This window comes from Macrobrachium rosenbergii, chromosome 55 (genome assembly GCF_040412425.1).
Source record: "Macrobrachium rosenbergii isolate ZJJX-2024 chromosome 55, ASM4041242v1, whole genome shotgun sequence".
Classification (NCBI taxonomy): domain Eukaryota; kingdom Metazoa; phylum Arthropoda; class Malacostraca; order Decapoda; family Palaemonidae; genus Macrobrachium; species Macrobrachium rosenbergii.
In genome coordinates, this window is record NC_089795.1 from 54,868,038 (window position 1) to 54,881,311 (window position 13,274).

At 36.4% G+C, this 13,274-nt stretch overlaps 1 protein-coding gene across 1 annotated transcript in view; it reads left to right on the forward strand.

Annotated features, from left to right (window-relative positions):
• The window catches only part of Gycalpha99B (guanylate cyclase 1 soluble subunit alpha 2), a 1,063,824-nt gene that overhangs the window by 697,134 nt on the left and 353,416 nt on the right, over window positions 1–13,274 (forward strand). The window lies entirely within an intron of this gene.

Below are 13,274 nucleotides of genomic sequence, written 5' to 3' on the forward strand. Positions count from 1 at the left end.
ATAGGGGGTGTAAAAATTAACAGGGGTATAAAATAACAGGGGGAGAAAATTAACCAGGGTAAAAAAATAACGGGGTAAAAATTAACGGGTAAAAAAATAACGGGGTAAAAATTAACGGGGGATAAAAATTAACAGGGGTAAAAAATAACGAGTTGTAAAAAATTAACAGGAGTAAAAAATGACAGTGGGTAAAAATTAACTGGTAAAAAAAGAGGGCAAAAATAACAGAGGTAAAAAATAACAGGGGTAAAAATAACAGAGGGTAAAAAATAACAGGGGTAAAAATAACAGTGGTAAAACACAACAGGGGTAAAATAAGTTTAAATTATATATATATATATATATATATATATATATATATATATATATATATATATATATATATATTATATATATATATATATATATATATATATATATATATATATATATATATATATATATATACATTAAATAATATACAGTATATATATCTCTCTCTCTCTCTCTCTCTCTCTCTCTCTCTCTCTCTCTCTCTCTCTCTTCTCTCTCTCTCTCTCTCTCTCTCTATCTATATATATATATATATATATATATATATATATATATATATATATATATATATATATATATATATATATATATATATATAATATATATATATATATATATTTATATTGTATATATATTATGTATATATATTATGTATACATATATATATTATATATCCACACACACACACACACACATATATATGTGTGTGTGTATATATATATGTATATATAATAAATATATATATATATAATATATTATATATAAATATATACACATATATACATATATATAAATATATGTGTATATATATATATATATATATATATATATATATATATATATATATAGAGAGAGAGAGAGAGAGAGAGAGAGAGAGAGAGAGAGAGAGAGAGAGAGAGAGAGAGAAATAGAAATATATATATATATATATATATATATATATATATATATATATATATATATATATATACTGTATATATTTAATGTATATATATATATATATATATATATATATATATATATATATATATATATATATATTTGAGTAAGTGTGGATACGTGTGTAAGTATATATGAAAACATTTATGTAGATTAGAGGCATCAAAAGTGAGCATATTGGAACATTTTTGTTATTAGCCGCCTAGCTTCATTTTGATCAGTTTGAATAGCTATAAAATGAGCTTCATTTAACTTTGGTTGAAGCAAAGGCATCTTATGATGACTTTTTCATAGGTCGACTTGAAATTTACTGTAATGTTTATGAAAAATCTTCATGATTACAGCTACCTTCCAGAGGCCAGAACTACTGGAAGACAGCCTAAATCTTCAACCATGAAACCTAAATCTTCAATCATGAAAACCACGTGGCCGGACTTACCACAGGAGATGTAGTATCTAAATACAACTGTAGAACCTTCATGCCACGAAAGTATCATTCTCAAAAAATTTTTCTAGATAGCAAAAATATTTTTTGGGTTAATTTACTGTAGTTGATGTAAACCGTACTAATCGTTCCCATTCAGTACAGTCGTTATTCCAATAATAAAACCAAGCAAACAGAGTGCACAAAGTAATCTAAGGAAAATTCGCTTGTCTGATTTTACATAACAGCTTAGCTATAAAAGGAGAAGGAAAGCTAAAGAATATATGTAAGCAAGAAGTCAAGAAGAAGAAACCGAATAAGGAAAAGTTGGAAATAATGAGACAGAACTGTGTTGCGCTGCTCACGACACCGGTTGTGCATGTGGACAGGAAGAAAAAGAATGCTCCATTTACTTGGGACGTGAGCATAGCCTTAGTTTAATTCGTTGTAAAAGTTAGTTATTGCAGGGCACATGGTAAAGGCGTATGGTAAGAGAACATTATGCTCGGTTGCTCAGTATCCCTGATGCAGCAAACTGAGAGCATTGCAGAGGGCTCTCTCCGTTGCAAGTGTACAAGAACTGGTAGTAAGAGATCATTATTGTCCACGCCAGCTGTCTTAACAGGGATAAATGGACACTGGTTATTGTGAAACATGTATTTCCTGTTACTCTCTCTCTCTCTCTCTCTCTCTCTCTCTCTCTCTCTCTCTCTCTCTCACACACAGTTTCATGTGTGTGTGAGCTGGATGACGACTGATATCCAAGATAGAGGCCATTCCTTTCATGCAGAAATCGCTTCAGCTTTTCATGACTTTTACTTGGAGTTGCAGATAGATAAATTGGTTTTAATAATCAACTGATGAAATCCAGTCTGGCTAACAATAGTTCAATTAATTTTGAACGTGTTTCGGTAGCAGAGAAATTTTCGTAATTTTTTATATGATGCTTGTAATCTTCAAACATCATCGGCATTCTCATCCTATTTTCCAGAGATTTTATCAAAATCATGCTGTTAAGAGTTATTGCTACTAGTGAATGAACAATCTGCATGCAAGAATAATAGGATAATGGACACGTATAGGCTTTAAAGATGGGCAGTAAACAAGGCAGTGTCGGCTGCGATCCTTTTTGGGGAGAAGAGATTTGATATTCTTTTCTTTTCTGCTGGAATATCAGGAGTTTCAAAGGAGTGATAATGTGGGAAAATAAAAAGAAACACTGCCTAGCAATGAATGTGAGTGGAAATTTTTTAATGGTAAATGAAACGAGAATGATTTCTACATTGTATGCGGACTGTTGATACTATTCAAAAGGATGTAAATCATAGGCTTAATAAAAAAAAAACAATGAAATAGTATGAAACCAAATGTAACAGGCAAAAACTGAAATAAGTCATAGTTAACCGCAGCAGTGAAGTAATTCCAAAGTAATTGGCTGAGTGAAGTTTTTTAATAACAACGTTAACATCTCCATTGATCTGAGCGATAGGGAGCAGTTTTCAATATCTTTTGTCCTGGAATGTGAGCAATTTGGGTAATGTAAGTTTGGTTTTCAGAATAGGAACCAATATTACCCTTCTCTACACCCTTGATATGTAATTTTTTATTATTAGGCTCATTGCTAATAATAATAATAATAATAATAATAATAATAATAATAATAATAATAATAATAATAATAATAATAATAATAATAACCATTTTAAAGTCCTGTCGCAGTCATCTTTGATTTTGGGGAAGCAGCCTCAGAAAATCATTTCTTTGTGTGTTGGATATTACTTCATTTCCCCTTCTCAGATGCATACTGTGAAATTTGATGGTATTTGGTGTGGTAAGATATGGTTACTCTAGTGGTACTTGAATTTTCGGATCTAGTTTCTGCTTTACGACGAATAATTTTTTATATATTATTAAGCCCCGGATGGGGCTCTCTTGCTGGCTGAGATTAGTTCTTTGGACATCAACAGCGAGTTTTTTTTTTTTTTAGTATACACGTTGGTTTATTATAATGGGAGCGCTATCGTTCAGAACTTTCTGATTACAGTGATGCTGCACGAAACACCCAGGTGCAACATGCAGTTCTATTTGCAAGAGAGTCTCAGGTTCAGTTTCTAAATGGGATCTCACTGTATCATTCCCTTACCATTTACAGTTTCTGAAGTCTTTCCCTCTAGGCTATACAGTATGTGCTGCTCCACTTCATGTGACGATAGATTGGTGATAGTATCTTCACTGCCATTAATGGTTTTATCACCTTAGCTTTGGCTTCGTAATATTGCCCTCCTCTATTTCCAAACTCAGCACTCGCTATATTCCAAATGTTGTCATGTGCTCAATGTCAGTTGACATATTCAGTACTGTACACAGAACACTTGTAAGCCTTGCTACTTTCACAACTGGCGGGATTCAATCACCTCCCTACATTAATTAAGCACATTAATTAATGTAGGCAGTTCTTAAGGACTGCCTTCTTGTCACTGTGACGGGGATCTAAGTATCAGCATCATTTCAGTGTACATAATAAACGCCTGCAATTGACACCTTCCTCCAAGGAACGGGAGTCCTCCTCCCTGACAGCACTGTGTATCTTGCAGATCTTCCAGTAATATCTAAATCCATGTCTGCTGCAATATAGAATCTATCTTTTAACAGTTAGACAACACAAGAATACGTCACTATCCATGTCAAACCGAAGAATTCAAGTAAAGAACGCATGAAAAATTGGACATGTGAAGGTATCAAACAAGAATGTTGATGCCATCCCATAGGATCTTCTGGATAGCAAGTAAGCATCGTGGTGGCTGCTTCATCTTTTCAACACAAGCAATAACCTAGTTGATAGGAGGTTTATAAACCACTTGTAATTAGCATTTCCAAGCAGTTTAGTTCTTGCTACCTTTATTTTTCCTTGATGCTGCCCGCCCTCCTACTACTATTTTACAAATTATAGCCATTATTCTAAAAAATGAGCTCCGTGTTCATCATTTCATACCAAAATGCATAGAAGCTCCATTTGTTTTCATGACTCCTTCAACTCTTACAGTCATCTGGATTTTTTCAGTGACTAACTATTTTGTGCAATTCTGCAGATGAACCATACAAACTAATGTAAAATACATATATCAGTATAACAAAAAAGTTAACAAAGTTGAGAATGTAACAGAAACTTCATTAATGAATTCCATTGCTTAGATTAGCCGAAAATAGAGCCGGAGACAATCAATCAGTATTGAACTGAATGAAGAACTGAAGAAGAAGATGTTGTGTGGGTGGCTGAGGATCCAGAAGTTACAGTGAGTGGAAATTACACATTTTAGTCAGCGTATTATTGTTACCAGGATTCTTCGGTAGGAGGAGAGGTGCCAGTTGGAAGTTGGGGAAATATGGCATGTATTTCCAGGACTGTTGATGGTCCTAGTAGCTACTCAAGAAACTGGAGTACTAAATGTAAAATTTGTTCATCAGACAAAGTTTCTTATCTCCATTTAATGTGACATAAGGAAAATCCGATGATAGATAATTGAGCATTTATTGATTACAGAGCTTGTAATGCGGCCGGAGCATTCCACCCAGTCAAGCAAATTTCCCTTGTTTTAAGTCTCAAGCGATGATAATGTTATTTAGGGATATTCTTTTGCACTCGTTTTGCTTCTGACCTAAGTAATGAAATAGGATATATCTGTAAAGCTGTCAATTGAAGCGGGTTGCCGCGTGGGAGGGTAAAGGGTATGGCTAGCAACCACATTGTGCAGTAATATCTAAAAATGAGAAGCATGTCTCCCTTTGTAGTCAACGCCTTTGAAAAGAAAAGGCGTATATAGGCAATACAAACTTACTTGCATACATGCACAAATAACACGGAAGGGTGCTGTGCAAGGCAATGTGAATGCCAAGATAAATAACAGAAAAAGAGTTGGTGTTGGAAGGTTTATTCTTCCTGGAGTGTACGAGATTGTTTGGAAAGAGGCTGATTGTTTGAATGAAATACATAATGTCCAGAAGGAATGTATATATGTATATCTGGGAAAGAGGAAAATAACGGTAAAGAAAAGAATCTGTTAGGTTATGTGGTAGAGCTAGTGAAGAGCACGTTCCTGAATGTAATGTGGAAGGAAGGTGACTGGAAGAGTATTTTACCATTTTTTGGTAAAGGCAAAAGTCAGCATAGAAGTGCGTATTACGCCTTTGAGAATGAGAAAGATAATGCAGACAAAACTGTAAATGAGAATAACAAATAAGAATATTAACAATGATATCATGATCCTTTTTTTTCATATAGCATGTGAAATATGCTATATGAAATAAAATGTGGTATGATGATAACATATCCCATTTCATATCAGTAAAACACTAGAAGGAATGAAGTCAGAAACAATAACAATGACTGTTTAGAATATGACAAAAACTTCTAGAAAAGATGCGCAAAAAGTTATCCTGTAGGTGGCTATGTTTTGCATATCCGAATTCAGGAAATATAGCAGGAATACTAGACACCTAGAATAATAATAATATGCCACAAAAACCTCAACTTCTTAAATATCCTCACACTTTCTAGGATAACCTTACTACTGTAAGTGTTAGATACAACCATGAAAAATATGAAAAGTCTTTCTTTTCTAGGTAAGATCAAACCACTGACATTGATGATATTCACAATACCAGCAAGGCTCACTGTCACCCAAATTCACGCGTTGGAATGCCACCCGGAGAGAGAGTTAAGAGCTTCTTCAGTTGATTCTCTGTTTGGATTCATTGCTTACAGCATCATTAGTACTGTTATTATTAATCTTTTCCAGTTATTACTGTGTTTTCCTTCTGTACATCACCATACCATAATTATAATCACAACAATTCATATGCCGTACAAAAATAGTGGAGTGACGTCAACAAGTTCCACCAGTATGTATGTGCATGAGTCCACTTGTATGCAAGTTCTTATGTAACTCAAGGCTCCATAATTGTTTTAAAAGTTTTGCTCCTGAACAAGACAAGTCATAGGAGTCTTTGGTGTGTGACGCCAGCGAGTTCCCGAACTTTGGTGATTTATTAAACTTTTTCTTCTGAATCGAGAAAACGATAAATCGTAAAATTTTCCTCTGCAAATCAAGATTTATGAAACGGAAGCGGATTAAATTGCGAATGATATCGCGTGATTTTAATGGAGTGAAACTTAATGTGTGCCGTGAAATTTTTATAAGTATGTAGAATGATTTAATGTATTTTTTAGACCATCTGCACAAAACGATGTTGCACTCTTTTTCCTAGACATTTATTCATGGTACCTTCCTCGTCCACGGAATCGATAATGCTAAGCATTTTTCATGTTAATTACTTTCTTCAATATGCCTTTATCGCCAGGTTTATTTCTTTATTTTTTCCCTCTGGAAATACAGCGGATGATTCGCTTATTTATTCTACTTTGATGTAGCGATTCCTTCGCCATGTGAAAACTACTCATTGTGTCGCATCCAATACAAAACACAGCAACAGTTCTCTCCGACCCTTCACGTGTCGATCTGGTATGACAACAATATTACGCGAAAGTGCGAAGTGATAATTTTTAGATGTGTTAATATTATTACTTTATTGTCAGTATTCATCATTGTATATTTTATACCCACACACACACACACACACACACACACACACACACACACATATATATATATATATATATATATATATATATATATATATATATATATATATATATATATATATATATATATATATATATATATATATATATATATATTATTATTATTATTATTATTATTATTATTATTATTATTATTATTCAGAAGATTAAACCTATTCATATAGTGTTCATGAGGAAGAAGTAAGAGGAGGTAGCCTAAAGGGAAATAGAAAGAAGAGATCTCATTTATTAAAAAAAATAAATTAATAAATAGATAAAAATGTATTAAAATGCAAGGAGAATAGTATTAGGGTAATAATGCATTGCATCTTCGCTTGAACTTCTGAAGTTTCAATTGCACGACATCCTCTGGGAGGCTGTTCCACGGTCCAACGGTGTGAGGAATAAAGAATCTTTGGAACTGAGAAGTTCGACGCCGAGGCGCATTTTCTGCATATTGGCGCTGCTGTTCAGCGAATCTTGTTGCTCCCGGCAGGTAGAGGGGATCAGGGATCAATTGTAAATGTGAAAGGGATCAATTGTAAATTTGCAAGATCTCTGTTAAAATACAACTTAAGAAAAAGTGACAAACAAGAGACCATCCGTCAATGGTCCAAGTCATAACTGCCACTATTAGGAAACAAAAACCTACCACCACGAACCACTCTCTAAAAGAGGTCAAGATCTGGTAGGAGATATCCACACCGGAGAGCAGTATTCTAGTAAAGGAAGCAATTTTATTATGTTTAGGCTGCAAGTAATCATATAATTAGAGGTACCTACCAACGCAAGGACATCCATAAATACAGTGATTCACTTCCTGGTGGAAGTCAGAAGCCAAATCGATCAAATAAGTATCATTTGAGAGAGAGAGAAAGCTCAGTAATGTTATGGATTTAGAGAAGCAGATGTCGACAGTAACCACCATCTTGTTATCGTCACGGCAAGGCTGAATTTAATACAACTCAAAAAAGATGGCAATCTACGTTTGATGCAATAAAGCTTCTTAAAGCTGGACATCACGGGGCTCTGGCAATAGAATATCAAAAGAGATCCGCAGTTTTACCAACCATATCTGAGGGGAGGCAGACTATCATAGAGGATTGGATTAACAACAGGATATCAGTCTGTTGGAAAAGAGTATCGGGACACTTGGTAATGAGGCGGAATCTCTGGTTATAAGGCGACTCCTGGAATACAATACAGAGTTAGTTATAAATGATTTGTTTAACCAGACCTCTGAACTCTTTTAGGGTTCTTCTCGGGCTGGGAAAAGAATGGGGGAAAGAGTACATAAAAAAAATTAAGTAGTTAACTAAATAAATAAATAATAAAAAAAGGGGGTGAGACAACAGGTGATTGGGGGAAAATTTCGGGGCGGAGATGAAGGAAGCAAAGTAGAACGTGTAGACAGTGAAGTTAACGAAGAGCAAGAAGAGGTATAAGAGAGACTAATGTAACAACAGTGTCAGCTGCCTGCTTTTCAGTGAGTCGCACTGGGGCTACGGTAGGGCATAGAATCATTAAAAACTTTATTTATGAATTTCTCGACACTGTTCATATTGCCGTTATAACACAACGTTCACTGCTGGAGTTATGATTAACATTTATAACTAGTCTTATTTGAATTTGTATTATCCTGGACAAGACAATAAGTAAAGAAATCAGTTTTCACAGCCATGTTCCTAAGAGCATTACGTATGTGTAATGCAGTGCGTGTTATAGGTATTATGTATAACAGAGGGTAACAATCATAACTGAAAAATGTTACTCTTAAATTCATATCTGTAGGTGTCATTCAAGGAGGTAACCTATTTGCCAGTTTTCAGCATTTTTATTTTGTATTCAAGGGTAACGTGGTTGTATTAAAGTAAACTTGTGTACTGCTAGTGTCATTAATATGTTCGTGAACTGTACTCGTGTGTGTGTCACGAGTTGTGTCTGACAACAGAAGGTTACAGTAGCATGTCTGTGTTAACGCTAATACGGGTGTAGTTGATTTTGCTCAAAACTTTTCCGTTGCTTGCTTGAGACGTAAGTCTCGTTTTTTTCTACTTTAAAATAAAAGATGTACAACGACACGAAGGAGTTTCCATCGACCTCCACAGAACTACACCAAATGGTGGCAGCGGAAGCCCATCCAACACCAATGAGAGAGAGAGGGAGAGAGAAAACAGACGGCAGCATACAGAATGGACAGATTTTTACACACCGTGTGATCCAGTTTCATCAGTTTGATAAGTTTATTCACACGGACTCTCCAACCATCTGACATTGTTTCGACCCTGCTTCATACGCAACGCGCCACGTAGAATCAACAAAAGCCAGCCCTTCTTTCTTCTGATGGAGGACCCACCCCAACTACGAGACGGGGCAAACGGCGAATTCCACGCAGTTCAACAATCCTGGCCGCTACTTTGGCTTGTTATCTACGTGTCACCTCCGAGGTGCTAGTACTAAACATGACGGAAGCTCAATGGAACACCGTGTTTAGTACTAGCCCCAAAGGGATTAGTATTATACACACCCATTTCTGTATTGTGTGGTCGACAAATTAGATTAATAAACGATGTCTTTGATCCCCGAGGGACTAGTACTGAACATGACGTTCCATTGATCTTTCGCCATATTTAGTACTAGCGCCTCGGAGGTGACGCGTAAATAACAAGCCAAAGTAGCACCCAATCCCGGCGCTTCCGAATGTGATGTCACTAACATCGCCCGTTTGCTGCCCTACTTGTCGACGTCATACAACAACAGTGGAGTTCCCTGAAAAGAACAGATTGTCTCTAGGATTCTTTAGCTATTCATTAGCACACGTTAAGCCATAACCCCAACAACTAACAGTGCACTTGTATCAGTCTTTTGGGAGGAGCCCATTTGGTAAGTTTTTAAGCCATAGATTTCTATGTTCGTCATGCGCATACTTGTTTTTACTTCTGCTTTTTTGATCTGGTGCTCTGTTCTGATTTACATATATATATATATATATATATATATATATATATATATATATATATATATATATATATATGTGTGTGTGTGTGTGTGTGTGTGTGTGTGTGTGTGTATATACATATAATATATATGTGTGTATATATGAGGTTACAGTCGGGACGAGCGTAAACAAATATATCCCCTTGAAGGACTAGGAATTGGAATAGGACTGGAAATAGTAATACTAACACAATGCCTTCAGCCGACGAGGATAATAAGGATGTGTTCACCGTTATGAATACGCGCTCTGCCATAGTTCCTTTTCAGGGTGTAGTTAATGGGCCATTAACGCAGGGGGAAGAGAATTAGATAAACTCAGTAGAGGCTCATTTACCCTCTAAGAGATACGGGACCCTGCAGTTCGCCTGCAGGAGGCAAAGTGTCTTACAGATTGTGCTAACAGAGACATAATTAGTGGGCTTAGAACCATTTCCTTCATATCCTGGGAAAACTTAGAAGCAACATGGAGACAGGTATATGGTACTGAATGCTGTTATTGTGACTGTCACTAATAGATCATTATTACTGGGCATGGAAGAGGATTCAAGCCATTTTAAATTTTTCGAAACTTGTCTTGTATCAAGATTATCTCATCGAGATTATTTCATCGTCACCTCCCTGTGATTACCGACTGCAGAGATTTTGTTTTCACATTTAAACAAGGTGTTGAAATAAACGAAATGCGCAGTTTACCTTGACGTATGACCTCCCTGTCACTTTGCGATCTATTTTATAATGGATTTGATAATCCCACGACGATCACCTAAAGCAGTGGTTCTCAACATAGATGGAATTCCTCTCCAGGGGGAAATTTCAGTTTCAGGTGTGGGGGGGGGGGGAATTGTGACCCCAGATTGGCGGGCTCAAACTGGCTCTAGGGCCACACAAAACGCAGTGTGCATCGATCCGTGCTACTGAGAGGTCACGCTGAGCTTTCTCTCCTGATGCAGACAATTTTGGAAAGGCGGGTGGAATGACATTCTGACATAATGGCGAAAGGGTGCATGGGCCATAAAAGTTTGAGAACCACTGACCTAATGGATATATTTCCCAAGCTTCCTTGAGTTCTTTTCAATGAAACACCTTGTTAACGTGCACTCAAACAGGTGCACGTGCACCACCCCCAGTCAAGACCGATGTCAGGGATGGCACAAAGGCAAAAGTCACAATTATACACACGCGCAAGAAAAAGGTTCACCGTACTCGCTTCGCTTAATCAATGGAGTTTCCTGAAGGAAAGCAATGAATACAAACATGCAAGCGGAAACTCTTTTTTCCAGTAATCCAGTATTTCTTCCATGCAGTCCCTCGCCTAGCGCCATCTCCCGTACAGCTGGGGAGTTAAATCCAATCGAGAGGTGAAGAAAAAAGTTGGTGCTTCTCTCCAAAGCTTCTATCAACTCCTGTTTAAGAGTCATTTATATGCGAGTCGCGGGATTCATTTGGTTGGCATTGAACTATAATTCGTTTCTTTGTGACAGCTTTTATTCGTCTCGCTTTCGCTTCCAGTTGGGCGATTGGGGAGAGACGCTGCCTCATTTACTTTGGTCCATTATTCTCCCTGTAATAAAGCTTGCGGTGCTGAAAACCGTGAAATGCCTGGACAGCAGTTTGTCTCTCTTTATAAGCACTCTTTTCTCTAAATACATTCACCTGTCACTAGATCTAGCTCCCAACCACAAAGGAAATGTAAACAAATGAATTTCTAATCTTGTTCTACATTTGTTTGGAAAGTAAATTTGACTCTGAAACCCGATACTTTGTATTTAGATTTGTTGTTATAGGATTCATTAGCTCTCATAATAAACATAACTTTTGTGTGATGAAGTATAAATTCACAAGAATTGTTATTTTATAACTAGCTCAGAGGAATCGATGATTACGAAACAACATCAAAAGCTTGCAACAGTCAGTAAGTCATAATAATAATTATGCGTAACAATCTTAATATATTTTCAAGCCTACTGAGCATTCGAAACCTCTTCATCCTCTGTTTTTGAAGCTGAATAATAAAAAAAAAACACAAACACATGTTATCGCAGCGTTTGTGAGAGAAAGAGGAAAGGAAAGGGTGGGTGCCTCTACGAGTCAGGGGAACCACACATCCGGCTTCTGAGCAGTATCCTCCGCCCGGCGGTGTCACGAGCCAAACATTTTTTTTTTTTTTTCTTTATTTGTGATCAGCCTAAGAGCAATAGCAGATACCTTGATCATTCTCTCGCTTTCTCTCATATATATTCCTTCTGTCTCTTTGCTCACTATTTCTTTTCAATAAGCTAATTTGTTTCGTATTTTTTTCCTGGAAATTAAATGATTTTCTATAGATGTATTTTTCTTCTGTCATTTTCTAGGCTACAAGCGGAGAAAACCAGTGTAGTCAATTGGGATGCGACAAGACACTAACAGGGAATCAGATACAAAATTAAAAACTAACTTTCAATTGCTAACTGCGGTAAAAGATCTGTCAGTCTATACCAAATAATGTCATAGAAATACCACATCTTTTCAAGAGCTATAACCCTGAAGAATATTTGATTCACATCAAGAGTAAGGGATTGTCGATGAAACTACTCTTATTGTACTCTGGATAAGATTCGTGTGTTTAACTTTCCATTTTTTTATTTATTTTTTTTACGGTGAAACCCGTCAAAAGGTAAAATCTGTCAAGGCGCAGTCCCAAATGTTCTAGAGGTGCGCTAAGGCGTGTATCTTACAGTAAGACTGTGAAACCAGGGATTTCCCGAAATCCCTGAAATTTTCAAGGAATTCGTGAAATCAATTCACTTAGGCGAAGGGCTAGTACTAAACACGGAGAAACAGGGAGTCATCTACACTGTTTCGCCATGTTTAGTACTAGCCCCTCAGGGATCAAATATCTTCAAGTGCATTGGTGATTTCACGAATTCCCTGAAAATTTCAGGGATTTAATGAAATCCCTGGTGTCACAGTCTTACTGTAACATACGTTGAGTTGTGAACACGGGGCTCTTCGCAATAGCAGAGAAAGAAACCGAACGAGCAAATAAGGCGCAACGTTGTCTGGGGATCATTTGCATCGGGAAGTGCCGCTCAACTGACAAAGCTTTGTCTACGAAACCTCAGTGCCCATGACGTCACCAGATTCCCACCCTTCGGTGGGAAACCCACCCATTCATCTTCTAGATGTGTAGCTTTATCTGTTTCTTAGCAGAAAGAAATATATATAGTATTTTGTCGGTCCTGTGTACGAGTAGTAGTTACATGT